The sequence below is a fragment of the Melospiza melodia genome, chromosome 1, assembly GCF_035770615.1.
Source record: "Melospiza melodia melodia isolate bMelMel2 chromosome 1, bMelMel2.pri, whole genome shotgun sequence".
NCBI classification, from domain to species: Eukaryota; Metazoa; Chordata; class Aves; order Passeriformes; family Passerellidae; genus Melospiza; species Melospiza melodia.
Genome location: NC_086194.1, coordinates 96,357,014 through 96,370,109, shown reverse-complemented (window position 1 = coordinate 96,370,109; position 13,096 = coordinate 96,357,014).

Below are 13,096 nucleotides of genomic sequence, written 5' to 3'. Positions count from 1 at the left end.
TAATAGTTTTTACATGTGTATAAATAGATCAATGAATATCAAGGATAATTGAAGATAAATTAATGCAAATCCCGTAATTACTGGCATGTAGTTCGACTGCATGAAACTCAGCCTCAAATAATGTGAAGTACTTCTAAATTTTGGTAGAATCAGTAAGTTTACTCAACAGCATGAATTAAGCTCTGAAATTTTAGCATAGCAACTATTTCCTTCCACTCAATCAAGAGAGAGGTCTCACGAGATGCAAGCTGTATTTCCACTCCACTATGGTAGACACTCCACTGTGGCATGGTGAGTACCCAGAACATCCAGTTATTATTCTTTGTACCTTAGCTTTTCCAACACACAAAACAAAAACATATACTGACCTCTTGGTAAAATACTGTGAGATCTCCTGGCTAGAAAGAACTGACAAGATTGGGTAAAAATAATTAAGATCATACAGTTTAAAAATTCTCATCCACATTGCTGTCACTGGATCAGCTGATTCACCTGCAGACTTGCATGTTTTCCTCAATAATATAAGAATTTATCATATTTCAGTCCTCATTTATTTCTGGCAGTGCAAAACTAATTTACTATTTACACTTTTCTATACCTTCTCATTATTTATTGATTTCTGTCATTGAATATTGCAATTTGTGAAAACCTATAACTAGCATAATTGAACAAACTAGTATTTTTCCATGTGTTGTAATGGAATATGAAACAGTTAACTGGAGTAATTTTGTGTTCCTAGTTTTCACAGTATCAAAAGTACATCTAGAAATGCTGATATATTTTCTTAGCAAAATGCAATAATTTAATAACATTTATTGATAACTTATTCACTTACAGAACTTTTAACTATGAAGTATTTCACATCTACCTTTATTTTACAAAAAACTGATCTCTTATTACACATACTGGGAATTATCACATTTTTGGCAGTGAAGTTTTGGAAAGGAAATAGTTTCATCTTCAGAGGCTGTTTTTGAGAAGGGTTTGGAAGCAGTTTTTAAGCAAAAATTGATGAAGGGGAAATTACCTGTGGTTACCATCTGCAACAAAAGTCACATACTTAGGACTTGATTTGAAGTAGAATCCTTGAAGAAGGCAGATGTTAGTCTAAACAGAGTGAAATAACTAAAAATACCTTGGTTCAACTACGTTAGTTATTTGAGTTAGTGGCCTGTGTAGTAAATCAAGAAAAAAGTGGTTTATGTGTCCATTTTTACATTTTATGAAAATTAGAAACAACAAATACATCACTAAACTCAAAAATATAGTCTTAGAAAATAGATTAGAATAAAATAAAACTATTTTAAAGGTCACCATTATACTTAGATTAATATTTCAGAGGACTGAATCACTTGATCACTAAAGATGAAGGGATTTTTTCTATGCTACTATATTTTTCTTACATCTCACTGACAGCTAACATATCTTATTTTTTTACCACTTCCTCATACACAGTAGCTAAATCATTACAAAGTTTTAATGATGAAACACGTGACTATTTAGAAATAAGAATCTAAGATGATAATAAGTAATTTCCTAATGTTTTCATTGCTTACCTACAGTATTCACCTTCTGGGCTGGAAGTCATTTCCCTTGAGAAAAGTAAGTGTTGTTAGGAGAAAATTACTGCTGCCTCTAAGTTCACTTTCTGTTTCAACAAGGAACCTTCTTTCCCAAAAGAAGATTGAAGATTTCCAATATTTTCTCTTTTGGGGAGGATGCTTTGGGATTCATTAAATACCAGCTATATAGAGAACATCCCAGGCAAAGTGAGAAGAGAAAAGGACAATAGCTGCTTCCTTCCTCAGAAAAATTGGTCTGGTTGATACAAAAAAAAACGGTGAATCACCCCTTAGGATATACAGTCTTGTGCCGAAAGAGAGGTGATTCAAATCAGATTTGATTTCTGCCCTTTACAGTTAGAGTGTTCTCACTCTGATTTAGAAAATACAGTCACAGACTAAAGAAAACTTGAATAGTGTATGTGTTTCAGACAGAATCTTTGTGTCCCAGCCTCCTTTGTAACCCATCTAGAAACCTCTGAATCTCATAAGCCATTGTCATAGGTTAACCCCAGCAAGCAGCTAAGCCCCACACAGCCTCTCACTCATTCTCCCTGTGGAATAGGGGAGGAAATAGGAAAAGTCTCGTGGACTGGGATAAAGACAGTTTAATAGGCAAGGTAAAACCTTCACACACAAGAAAAGCAAAATAAGGAACATCACTTCCTGTGGTATTCAGGCAGGTATTCAGCCATCTTTGGGAAAGCAGGGGTCCATCCCCTGTTGTGATGACTTGGGAAGACAAATATCATCACTCTAGATGTGTTCTCTCCCTTCCTTCTTCCCCTGATACTTATGCTAAGCATGACACCACATGGTACGGGATATCCCTTCGCTCAGCTGGGTCAGCTGTCCCAGCCTTCTCTGTCCCTTCTCTGTCCTCATGGGCACCCCCAGTCTCCCCGCTGGTGGAGGGGGGTGGGATGAGGGCCAGAAAAGCTTTTGGCTCTGGGCAAATCCTGCTCAGCTATAGTGGAAGCTGTGTTATAAGCCCTGTTTTCAACACAAATCCAAGATACAGCCCCTACCAGCTACTGTGATGGGATTGAATTCTACCCTAGACAAAACCAGCACACCTATGTACAACAAGCAGTGAAAAATATGAAACAGATTTCTAAAAGTTATGGGCTTTACTGGGAAGGAGGTAGGATTTGAATCAGTTATTCAAAGCTCAATACCTCAGCTAACACAGTTAGACAAACCAATTACATAGGACTTCTCAAGACTAATTGTACTAAATACTGGAGCAGTGGCATGAAACTGGTCTTTTTTGGTTTTAGGATTCCTATCAGCATGATATGAATACTCAGCTTCACTATATAATTTGAAAACTCAACAGATGTTCAATTTTTGTCTCTATGAAGGCAGTATTAGAGCAGCATAAAGGTATCAAGACAGACATCTGTTCAACTGCACATATATCTATCTTGAAGATTTGTTTATTTCTGTATTTCTTAATAAATCTTCATTTAAGGATGCCAAGCAATTTTAAAAATGCAAATTGCACATAATAAAAAGTTTTTCAAGTACACAAGTACTACATGTATTTTACATAGAGAAAAATAAATGCAAGAATAAATGTTTTGCCCAGCCTCAAATCATGTATTTAAAGAAATTGTACCCACTTCTTTGGCCTCCTGGACAAGTCTCAGACCAGCTACCCTTAATCCAATGAAAGCATGGTTGATTTCCATGTATAATAATTTGAATATAAAAGTATGAAGAGATTTCAAAGTTGCACAATACTACTATATCTTACAGTATTTAAAATGCTTAGGAAAAGTACTGCAGTTTTTCTGACCAGTCCCCGTTTGGTAACCAGTGAATGTTTTTCCTCAAGCTCCTATTAACCAGGTATAATTGTGATTTATTAGTTAACCATAAGCATTTAGCTATGCTACTAATTCAAGATTCATTTAATACTTGGGAGAAATCTGCACAAGTTTATTCTACTCCTTCACTGCTCTTAAAGCTGCACATATATCATGAAGAGCAGACAGGAAACACTCTGCTTTGAAGACATTTTACGTCTTTTATTTAGCATGGCTAAAACTACAGTGGAAATCTTGAGCATCTGTACCAGCTGATCAAACTAAATCAGAAATGCTTTGGAAGGGAACATCCAAGAGTGAGGAAACCAGCTGAATTATGACCCAAGGTCTGCTTATCTCAAGTAGCCTCTTTTGCCTCTCAGCATCAAGGGGCAAAAATGCAACTGTACTCTGATCATTTGCTCTACAATCACACAGCCTCTTCTGCAAATGAGACACAGACCACAGATGGAAAACATGAAGCATGCTGTTACAAAGTCTACAGCAGCATAGACATAAAACAGCCATTAGCTCCATTTTACTGGCTGCTTTTCATGCAAGGGAAAAAAGAGTAAACTAGAGAGTCACATGGTTTATGGGGCAATTTCTAGAACAGAGGCAATAAAAACAAAAAAGAAAATATGCTTATGGGTTTGATAGGAAAAAAATCACTTAAACTGATCTAGGAGTGGAAGTAATACATTTAAAGAAATGCAGCAGATGGAGAGCAGAATAACATCTCAAGTTAATTTATTTTTGAAGCACACAATGAGTTTTAGGATATAATTGAATTAAAGCATCAGAGAATGAAATAACCTTTTTCTTGTTCTGAGTATTGTTCTCTCAAAAAAAACAAGTGCAGCAAGTTGTCTGCAATTTTTAGAATAAACATCCCCAAATATTTTTTTTTTACACTTAATGGATCCAATATAAACCTGCTGGTTGATGAATGTGTCTAAGTCTAGCAACAAAATGGCCAGTCACCAGGTGCCTAGATTTCTTCCTTATTTTGGCATCGCTAGGGTACATGCTTGTCATGCAGGTGTACCAGTTTTGTGGATCCTCCAGCAACAGTTGTGAGTGAAGTGTTTCCTTTGATTTATAAAATACTTGCTTTAAGTGCTTTTCTCTTCAAAACATACATTAAGAAATGTCTGTAGTGCAGTGGCTTATAAGAGTTACAGTCCTCTGTACCTAGACTGGTTTTAGCATTAATTCCATGTCATTAAAATTAATAGCCCTGTATAAGCAAAACAAGACATTTTTCACCTCTGGCCATTCATACAAAATAAAAAAACAAATACAAGTTTATTTAAAAAAAACAAATACAGTTTGATTAACCCAGTGGCTAACTTCTATTGCTTCATGGAAAATGTCAAAACTACCATATAAATAAATTAATACATTTACCTTGTCACAGACATTTTCTTTCTTATAATGTGGGTACTTCCAGATCATGGTGCATACATTCTCTCCACTGTCCCCAAACACATGTAACTAAAGAAAAACTTCCGAAAAATGCCTGAAAGTTAAAGAACAGCAAATTTTAAAAGATAATATAATGCATTTCCTTCCGTCATTGTTAATTTTGCTGCTTTTCAAATTGATCTTTCAGAAAAAGGGATAATCTTAGTAGGGTATTTTTGTATGAGTATTCTGACCCGTTGTATTCATATCATTATTATTGAATTATGCAGTGATAACTAAGAAGTACTCTGTGTAGTCTTTAGAGATAGTCTCTAGAGATCTGCTTGCATATTTGCAGCATCCAAGGCATTGTAATCACAGAACTCTTTTTCCCTCTTTCTGAGCCTTTTTATTTTACAAAATGCCCTACTTTAAGTAGGGCAATAATGAAAAAGAAGGAAGAAAACAGTTATGGATTCCAGTATTAAGTAGGGTTAAAACCCACATAATATTAATTTCTACTGCCTTAAGCACTCTGAAAACCCTAAATCATACCTAGCATCCATGGAGGAAAAAATGCAATTTTAAAGGTGCAGAAAAGCTTGTGGAAAATAATTATAGTGTATGGGATACATCATTGATGTGAGAATAAACAATCTTGCATTAGATTGTGATTTGGTTTGGATAATAGTACACTAAGAGAGAAAAGAAGAAAACCATCAGGCAAATGTGGACTGATGGTGAGGTGAGAGAATGTGCAAAAAGGTTTTGCAAAACAGCATTATGCTTTTTCTCCTAGTTGGTCAACTTCATACTCAGGTGAACTATGAAAGGATGCACAGAGTAGAATAAAGAAAAGTCAAAATGGATTGTCATTAAATACCCCAAGCATACTTTGGGAAAGGGAAAGTGAGAATATCACTTCAACACTCCATGAATTATGGAAATACTGGTAGCAGAGATCATTCTGCCTCTATCAAACTGATCTCCAAAGACAATATAAATTATTTTCACATTTGCTTTTATTCCAAGTTGGAATTTTAAAGAGTAAGACACATCCTCCAGGAACTTTGAACTAGCTTATTTAACAGAATGCTTTACTGAGGGCTAAAACATTGCAAGTCCCAAGACTGATGCCATGTTTGATGAGGTTTGTAACAGCATGGTCTAGAACATAATTCTTTCACAACATCTACATAGTTAGAATTTGGACAGTGCACAACTGACATTTGATGCAGTGTCTGTGTAACAGCTGCGTTGGCCCTGTGAGAGGTAGAAGATCAGACAATACTGAGACAATATTTTACTGAGGCAACTCACTTTTATTATACTCCAGTTCTCCCTTTAATTTTTGATGAAATTTTACTGTGGGAAAAATTTAGAACTACAATATGCAAAGGTATGTCTGGGAGGACAATTAAATTTTATTGACCTTAAACTGGAATTTTAAAATCCATTAACAGATGAATTGATCCATTTCTACAGTGGGGATAAAATAAAAAAATCTATCCCAAAAGGTCTTCATAAAACTGTTAATGCCATCTATCTTCCTCCATTTCCCACCTCCCCCTGGATTTTCTCACTCAACTCCAATCTACCTTACTGAAAGAAAAATCTCCCAACCCCCACCCTATTTCCATCATCCAGTTGCCTTTTTTTTTTCCTGACAGAGTCTATTTCTGTTTCCTTGATCTGATCTACAATTCCCTCTCCGCATCGCTTCTCTTCCCTCAGTTCCATGACAGAGTACACAGCAAAATTTACAGTACTAGGGCCGAGTCAAGGGATTTGCACAGAGATCATGTCCTGGTAACACTTCACACATTTCTGGCTACTAGGTAAGATTAAATTTTATTGTTTGTTAAGAACAGCAGGTGCAGGATAGCTACATATCCTTCTCGGTGACAGAAATGGTAATGACCTGTAAACCTACATACATAACAGATAACAGTTGTCATATGTTCATGTGAAACTTTTTTTGGTGCAAAATATAACTTTTATCAACTTAAAGATGAAATACAGTCCAGAAAAGTGGACTATAGCAAAGGGATCTCATTAAGTATTCCCTCTCAGAAGAGAAAAAATAATTCTACTTCTGTCAGTTCTTTAATGCATTTGCATATTCAGCTATCAATTATAACAAGTGAATAATACGCTCCAGGCCATACTGTCCAAGAGAATAAAAATCTGCATACAGCATTGGCATCTTAGAACTGAAGCAAAACTGAATATGGAAAAGGAACATATCTAACCTCTCTGGAGTTATTGTTTGATAACCTCTCTGGAAAGGTCTGGCTAAGAAGCCACAGAGGAGTTCATTGTTTTGTGAGCTGTTACAGCACATGAAGCTGTGACTTGGCACCTTCAGGGGACGAGGTTTACTGGAGCTAGGTTAGCTCTTTCACACACACACTCCCCTCCTTTCTTTTTTTGCGAGAGACATTTTGTGAGATCAGGTGTGCTGTAGAATCTATTATAACCTATGCAGCCAGCACATCTTCTAATGATAGGTAACTTGTCACTACACGCTTCACTTTACTTCCCTTGCTACAGACTGGCAGCTTCTGCACACTTCTCATTGTGCAGGTGCTTTCTTTTGGCAGACTTATTCAGATAATAGAGCAATCCAATCAAAACATCACTGGGAACTCTTGACAGAACATTTGCTGCTTTAGAAACATTTGCACTCGCCATATGGCAAGGGCAGTTTAAGCTATGAAACTCTGATAATTTTGGGTTTTACTCGGGGAGGGCATCTGAGATTTATGATGGCCAGAATTCATTAAGTCTTGACAAAGCCATCCAAATATTTAAAGCAATTCTGTAGGCTAGTTCCAGAGCTGAATAAAGGAGAAGCATTTGGTTTTCACTGCCATTTATATAAGGACTATCCATTTCAGCAACCATTCTGTACCTTACAACCACCAAGCCATATTAAAATGGCACAGCAGCTTTCTATGGCAATAGACAAAATATAACAGCTTGCAGTACTAGTAATCTTGTTTGCATTTTTTTATTGAGCATTTTCAGTAACATACTTACCAAAACATGAAAAATAATGATAACATGACTAGCATGATAATGAGATTGGTTTCTTCACATTTTAAAGTCACTGCATTTCTTAAATATACCAAACTCTAATTTGCTTTAAAAATAGAAAGGGATAATTTGTGTTTACTGGAGTTATTATAATAGAATTCCATTCTGACTTGGAAACTATAGATAACAATTACCTATATCTTTTAATACCATTAAAAGATGACATCTTTCCATAAATAGTTTTAAAATATGCACTAGCATAAATTATCAAAAAAAAAAAAGATAAATACTCTTGCAGATTATTGCTTGTTAGTTTAGCCATATAGCAGATTCCATAGCAATAGCATTTTTTACATGATCAGGTTTCAATAGTAAGAGCAACTTTTATTGCCATTTGGCCTTGAGCAGAGGGAGCTTTTGAAAAATACCTTTATCCCTTTCCTATGGATACCAGGTTCCTTACCAGCCAGTGTTCAACATTTTTTTACATCAGTGGAAGAGATGCCACTAACAGAAAAAAACCCATAACATACAGGCATATTGTTTGAGGAAAAAAAAAAAAATAAAGGAAAAAATGAAGCAGGTGTTCAATGGCTATGGAAGTAATGAAGTAATGTAATGGTCTGTTATCAGGACAGTGTTTAGTCCCTTTCATGTTTTTCATTATATGACTGTTTATTTTTTTTAATACAAAGTAAATTGATTATATATTAATAATTCACTTTTACTTTGTGTTTTTAGTGTTGTAAAATTGATATTATTCAGTACACTGGTTTGTAAATTAAATACTTCCTGTTGATGACTGTTTTACTTTCCTCAGCATTGGTTCCAATAATTAATGTGATATCAGAGGATTAATTATCATAATGAAGTAGACCAGAGTTTCTCATTAAAAAAAAGAAAAAAAGTAATAATTTTGAAGTTTCATTTCTTTTAGTTAGCACAAGAGCAAACCCATGATACACATGCTTATGTTTACCAAGCAATCCAAAGACTGAAGCTCATCTACTTGAGAGACTACTCCAAAAGATCATGGATCCCAAAGACCATCTTTCTTTAGGAAGAAATTCTTTACAGAAAGGCTGGTTAGATCTCTTGCGTACCCAGGGAGGTGGAGGAGTCACTATCCCTGAAAGCGTTCGAGGAATGGCTGGATGTGGCATTTAGTGCATGGTCTAGTGGAAAAGGTGGTGTTTGGCTGTAGGTTGGATTTGATGAACTCAGAGATCCTTTCCAGCCTAATTGATCCTGCAATTCTGTGATTCTCTATGGTTTGAATGATAACTAAATTACTTGGTTTCTGCCTAATCTACCCTGTGAACATGAATCATGTACAGAATTACAGATACACAGAGAGAGAGCCCTGTTCCAAAAGCTTCTATAAACTGAAAGGAAAAATTGATTGAACATGTGAGGTCTTGAAACATGAAGTGGGAGTAATGCCTCTTTTGTTTGATCTCTGAGCCAACACTAGGGCAATTTCTAGCAGACTTTAACACCCCCCCCCCCAAAAAAAAAAACTAACAGGCTGATGCACAGCATATCTGCAGCCCAGAATACAAGCTAATTTAACAGGCATTTAGTGATCTTTTCCCCATTGCCAAAGAAAAAGTCAAAACTACAGGGGACTAAATAAATCCACTTCATACAACTCGTTCTGGGCTCTCTATCCATAAGGATCCTTCACCATTTTAGTATCCTTAAGTGCTAAAGTTGTGCTATGCTATTCCAAGTAGGAATACCAATAATAACCAGTGGCTGGTTACATCACTGAGAGACTTTGGACAATTGTAACTGTGAAGAAACACGATCCTGGGACTCACAGTCCCCAAATACCCTACAGGTATGTTGTTTAGTGGTTGGTATTCAGATATCAAGTCTAAACAAGGAATTAGAGAAGGGAAATACTATATTGATACAGACTACAGATTGTATTTTCATGATCAGAGCTCCATAAAGCTGAGACAAAGGTTTACAAAATTGTATTAATCAGCTTAGGCTATTTAGCTTTGTGTGAGCTAATCCTCTTAGCTCAGATGCCAGGTAGGGTAAGATAGTAAAAGGTGGGTTGTTCCTACTCAAACTAATCCTTGGGCCTGAATCTTTATATATCCCAACTATTCTCCTTCCTCAAAAAAAAAAAAAAAAAAAAAAAAAAAAAAGGTTTAGTCTTACTATAATTTCTATAATTTTATGAATTACACAGAGTTTTTACTGCTGAACAATTACATCTGAGGGGGGAAAAACACCCCTACAAACTTAAACTAAACCATAACACTAAAATCCCCACATTCCAATCATATACCTACTGGAGAATATTCCATAGATTTTATCTACAAAAACTATCATAGAACAGTACTCACAAGTTCTAAATTGTGTAGTAACAAAAATCTTCGTTTAGATATTCTGCAGTGCAAACAGGATTCATAAAAGCTTTTTACATTCACATGTGAAAAATATTACAGTAATGTATAGAAGTGGAGTTTGAGGTATTGATTTTTTTATATAATATCATTCACTGCTTACTTTCAAATACATATTTTTCCAAATGTTTGGAGACCAATATTTCTTAAAATACTTCTAGGTAACCTGTACACATCTATACACTTCAGCACTTGGAGGTCAAGTTATTTATTCAAGATATATTTAGATGTTAGAGTGTGAGAAAAAAACCAACAATTTTCAAAACACCTATTTTTTTTCAACCTGCTACTTGAAATAACAAAGGATACACTGCCTAGTTGAATGACACTTCTCCTTCCATGTTTTACAGAGAAGCTATCTTTCTTTGTACTTCAAATATTATCCCATTTTATTGCATACTGTGAAGAAATCTTTTGCCCAAAATGACATATTAAAGGAATTTGACTTTGCAAAGTCAAATTTACAAATGCAGAAAATCCCAAACACACCCATTTCCATATGAAATCCTGTTCATACATTAATATATACTTTTCCATACTATTTTTAGAAGTATATATACTATTAATATAAGTATTCCCATACTATTTTCCCAGAGGAGCTGAATTTTTCACAGCAACCTTCATATGAACCTTTAAGTATTACAATTATCATTCAATATATGAGATCTGGGAAATATGTAGCTAGTAAGAATAAAAAATTAAAATTATTCACTTTCTCATGACTTTTCATTCTCTCATAAGCATATCTGAATTTTCATGCTTTATAGATAATTAATCCTCAGCTGACTTAGAATCTACAACAAATCATCTTCCAATGATCAAATAACACAGAAACAAACAAGTTCTAAAATTACAAAATAACTTCCAAGTAACCAAGGCACCTTTTACCCTCAGTTTAAGGAGGTAGATGATCTTATTTGTTCTTTTGGACTACCCTAGCTGTAAGTGAAGTAGAGGAATTAAGTGCTTTGCTTAAGAGTACCCTTAATTCCTGGCAGTGCTTTGAATGATGTACGCTAACAGAGTGCACTTTGAAGAAAGTGTGGCCATGCATAACACAGCAAAGATTAATGTCTACAGAAGAGATGAAGGTCTTGTGTTTTCCTCAGGGGAGGAATCATTTCATTACAGTCACAGCTCCAGTGATATGACCAACATACATAATATGAGATCAGAATGTAATACATATTAGAAAGAAAGGATACACAGCCAGCTTTAACCACTTGAAATAAGAGCACAAAAAAAAATTTAAGGTCCTTTATAACATTGCATAGGTGTCTTGCCTGTGTGAGATTTCTTCTCCAGATCATTCAACCATTTCAAAGGCTATTCCATAGCTATTCATTTTAGAAAGGGCATAGGTATCCTGCTTTAAGATACTGAATTTAGATTACTAAACTCTGATGAGTGAACACATCCACAGCCTCTGATATCAAAATCAATTTTTCAAGCTTAAGGATATTAATCTTTATTAACTTTGTTCGCCTTCATTAGCTACACTGAAATGGAAGAAAACATTCCCCTGGCTTACCGTCCTCTCTCTCTTTCATCTTTCTCTTATGAAAGAGGACATTCTTTTCTTCAATCATGCAAACAGCAGAGTCTTATCTAAACAGGTAATTCTGTGCATTAGAGGAATTCACAGCCACCTTCATGATCCATTTTTAAATGCAGCTGGTTTTACAAAGCTCCAGTTGTTATGGCACTCTGGAGTCCACGCACTAGTGAAATTAAATGGAAGTTAGGTTTTTAAATTATTTGTAATCTCCATTCCTGAGTATTTACAAGGCAAATATATGGTACTCTAGGTTTAACCTCCATAATTCTGTCTAAACTTTAGGAAGCATTCCAGCACATCGATCAAGCCTTGTTTATGCTGCCCCTTACACTTAAGCATTTCCTCTGCTAAACAGCATTTAAAGAAATTGAGGTACCTGATGGGCCAGCCTCTGGTTCTATGTAAATACACAGGTCAGGTTTACTCTGATACATCCAAACCCTGCTGGACATAGCATCATGCCTGGATTTGAGTAGTTCATTTATAGCTGAAACAATAAACATTCAGAGACTTCTTTTATAAACAAGCCTTTATCCCATTCCTGAAAGGAGACATCACAGCAAAGTTGCAGTACAAGAAGGAAGCATTTCAAATAACTATAACCCCTATAACCACTTTGAAGTGTTCATGATTCAAAGTCACAGCAACCACAAGATGTCCAAAACCTTCACTTCAGCCAAAAATCAAAGTCAGAGAAAGAAAAATCTATGAAGATAGGATAATAGCTGTAAAAAGGTGATGACAGATTGAAAGAGAAACAAGTCATGGCTTTCTCATATAAGCAATCTCTTCATTATATTTTTATCAGGTTTGTTATTTTTCACATTTTAGTATTAGACTAGAAACTCAGATATTTCCAGTTTATGACTGCAAGAACAAAAATGTTTCATACAAAAAAATTATTAAAATGCATATGCAGACCTAAAATTAGAATGGATTATTTGTGTGGAGTTTTTCAAAATACCATTGTGATCTTTGTAACTGTGCAAGAAGAATCATACAAAAGAGAACTTCAAAACAGATATTTTTTTGCAAAAAGAAATGTCAGTATTCAAGATGTATATAATTTGGTTTGTTTACTTTGAATTAGAAGTGAAAGTCTGGAATTCAACAGTTTATGGGAAACCTGTACACCTAAAGGAGGGAGTTTATTACAGTGCCAGAGCTGTGTTGTCTCAGCTGCTTTTCTATTGATTAGCCATGCTGTCACAGGATGTCAGTCGTCTCTTGAATTGTGATTGTGCTTTACATCTACTAATGTGTGAGCCATTAGAGGTTAATTAAAGCAAAAGGCTG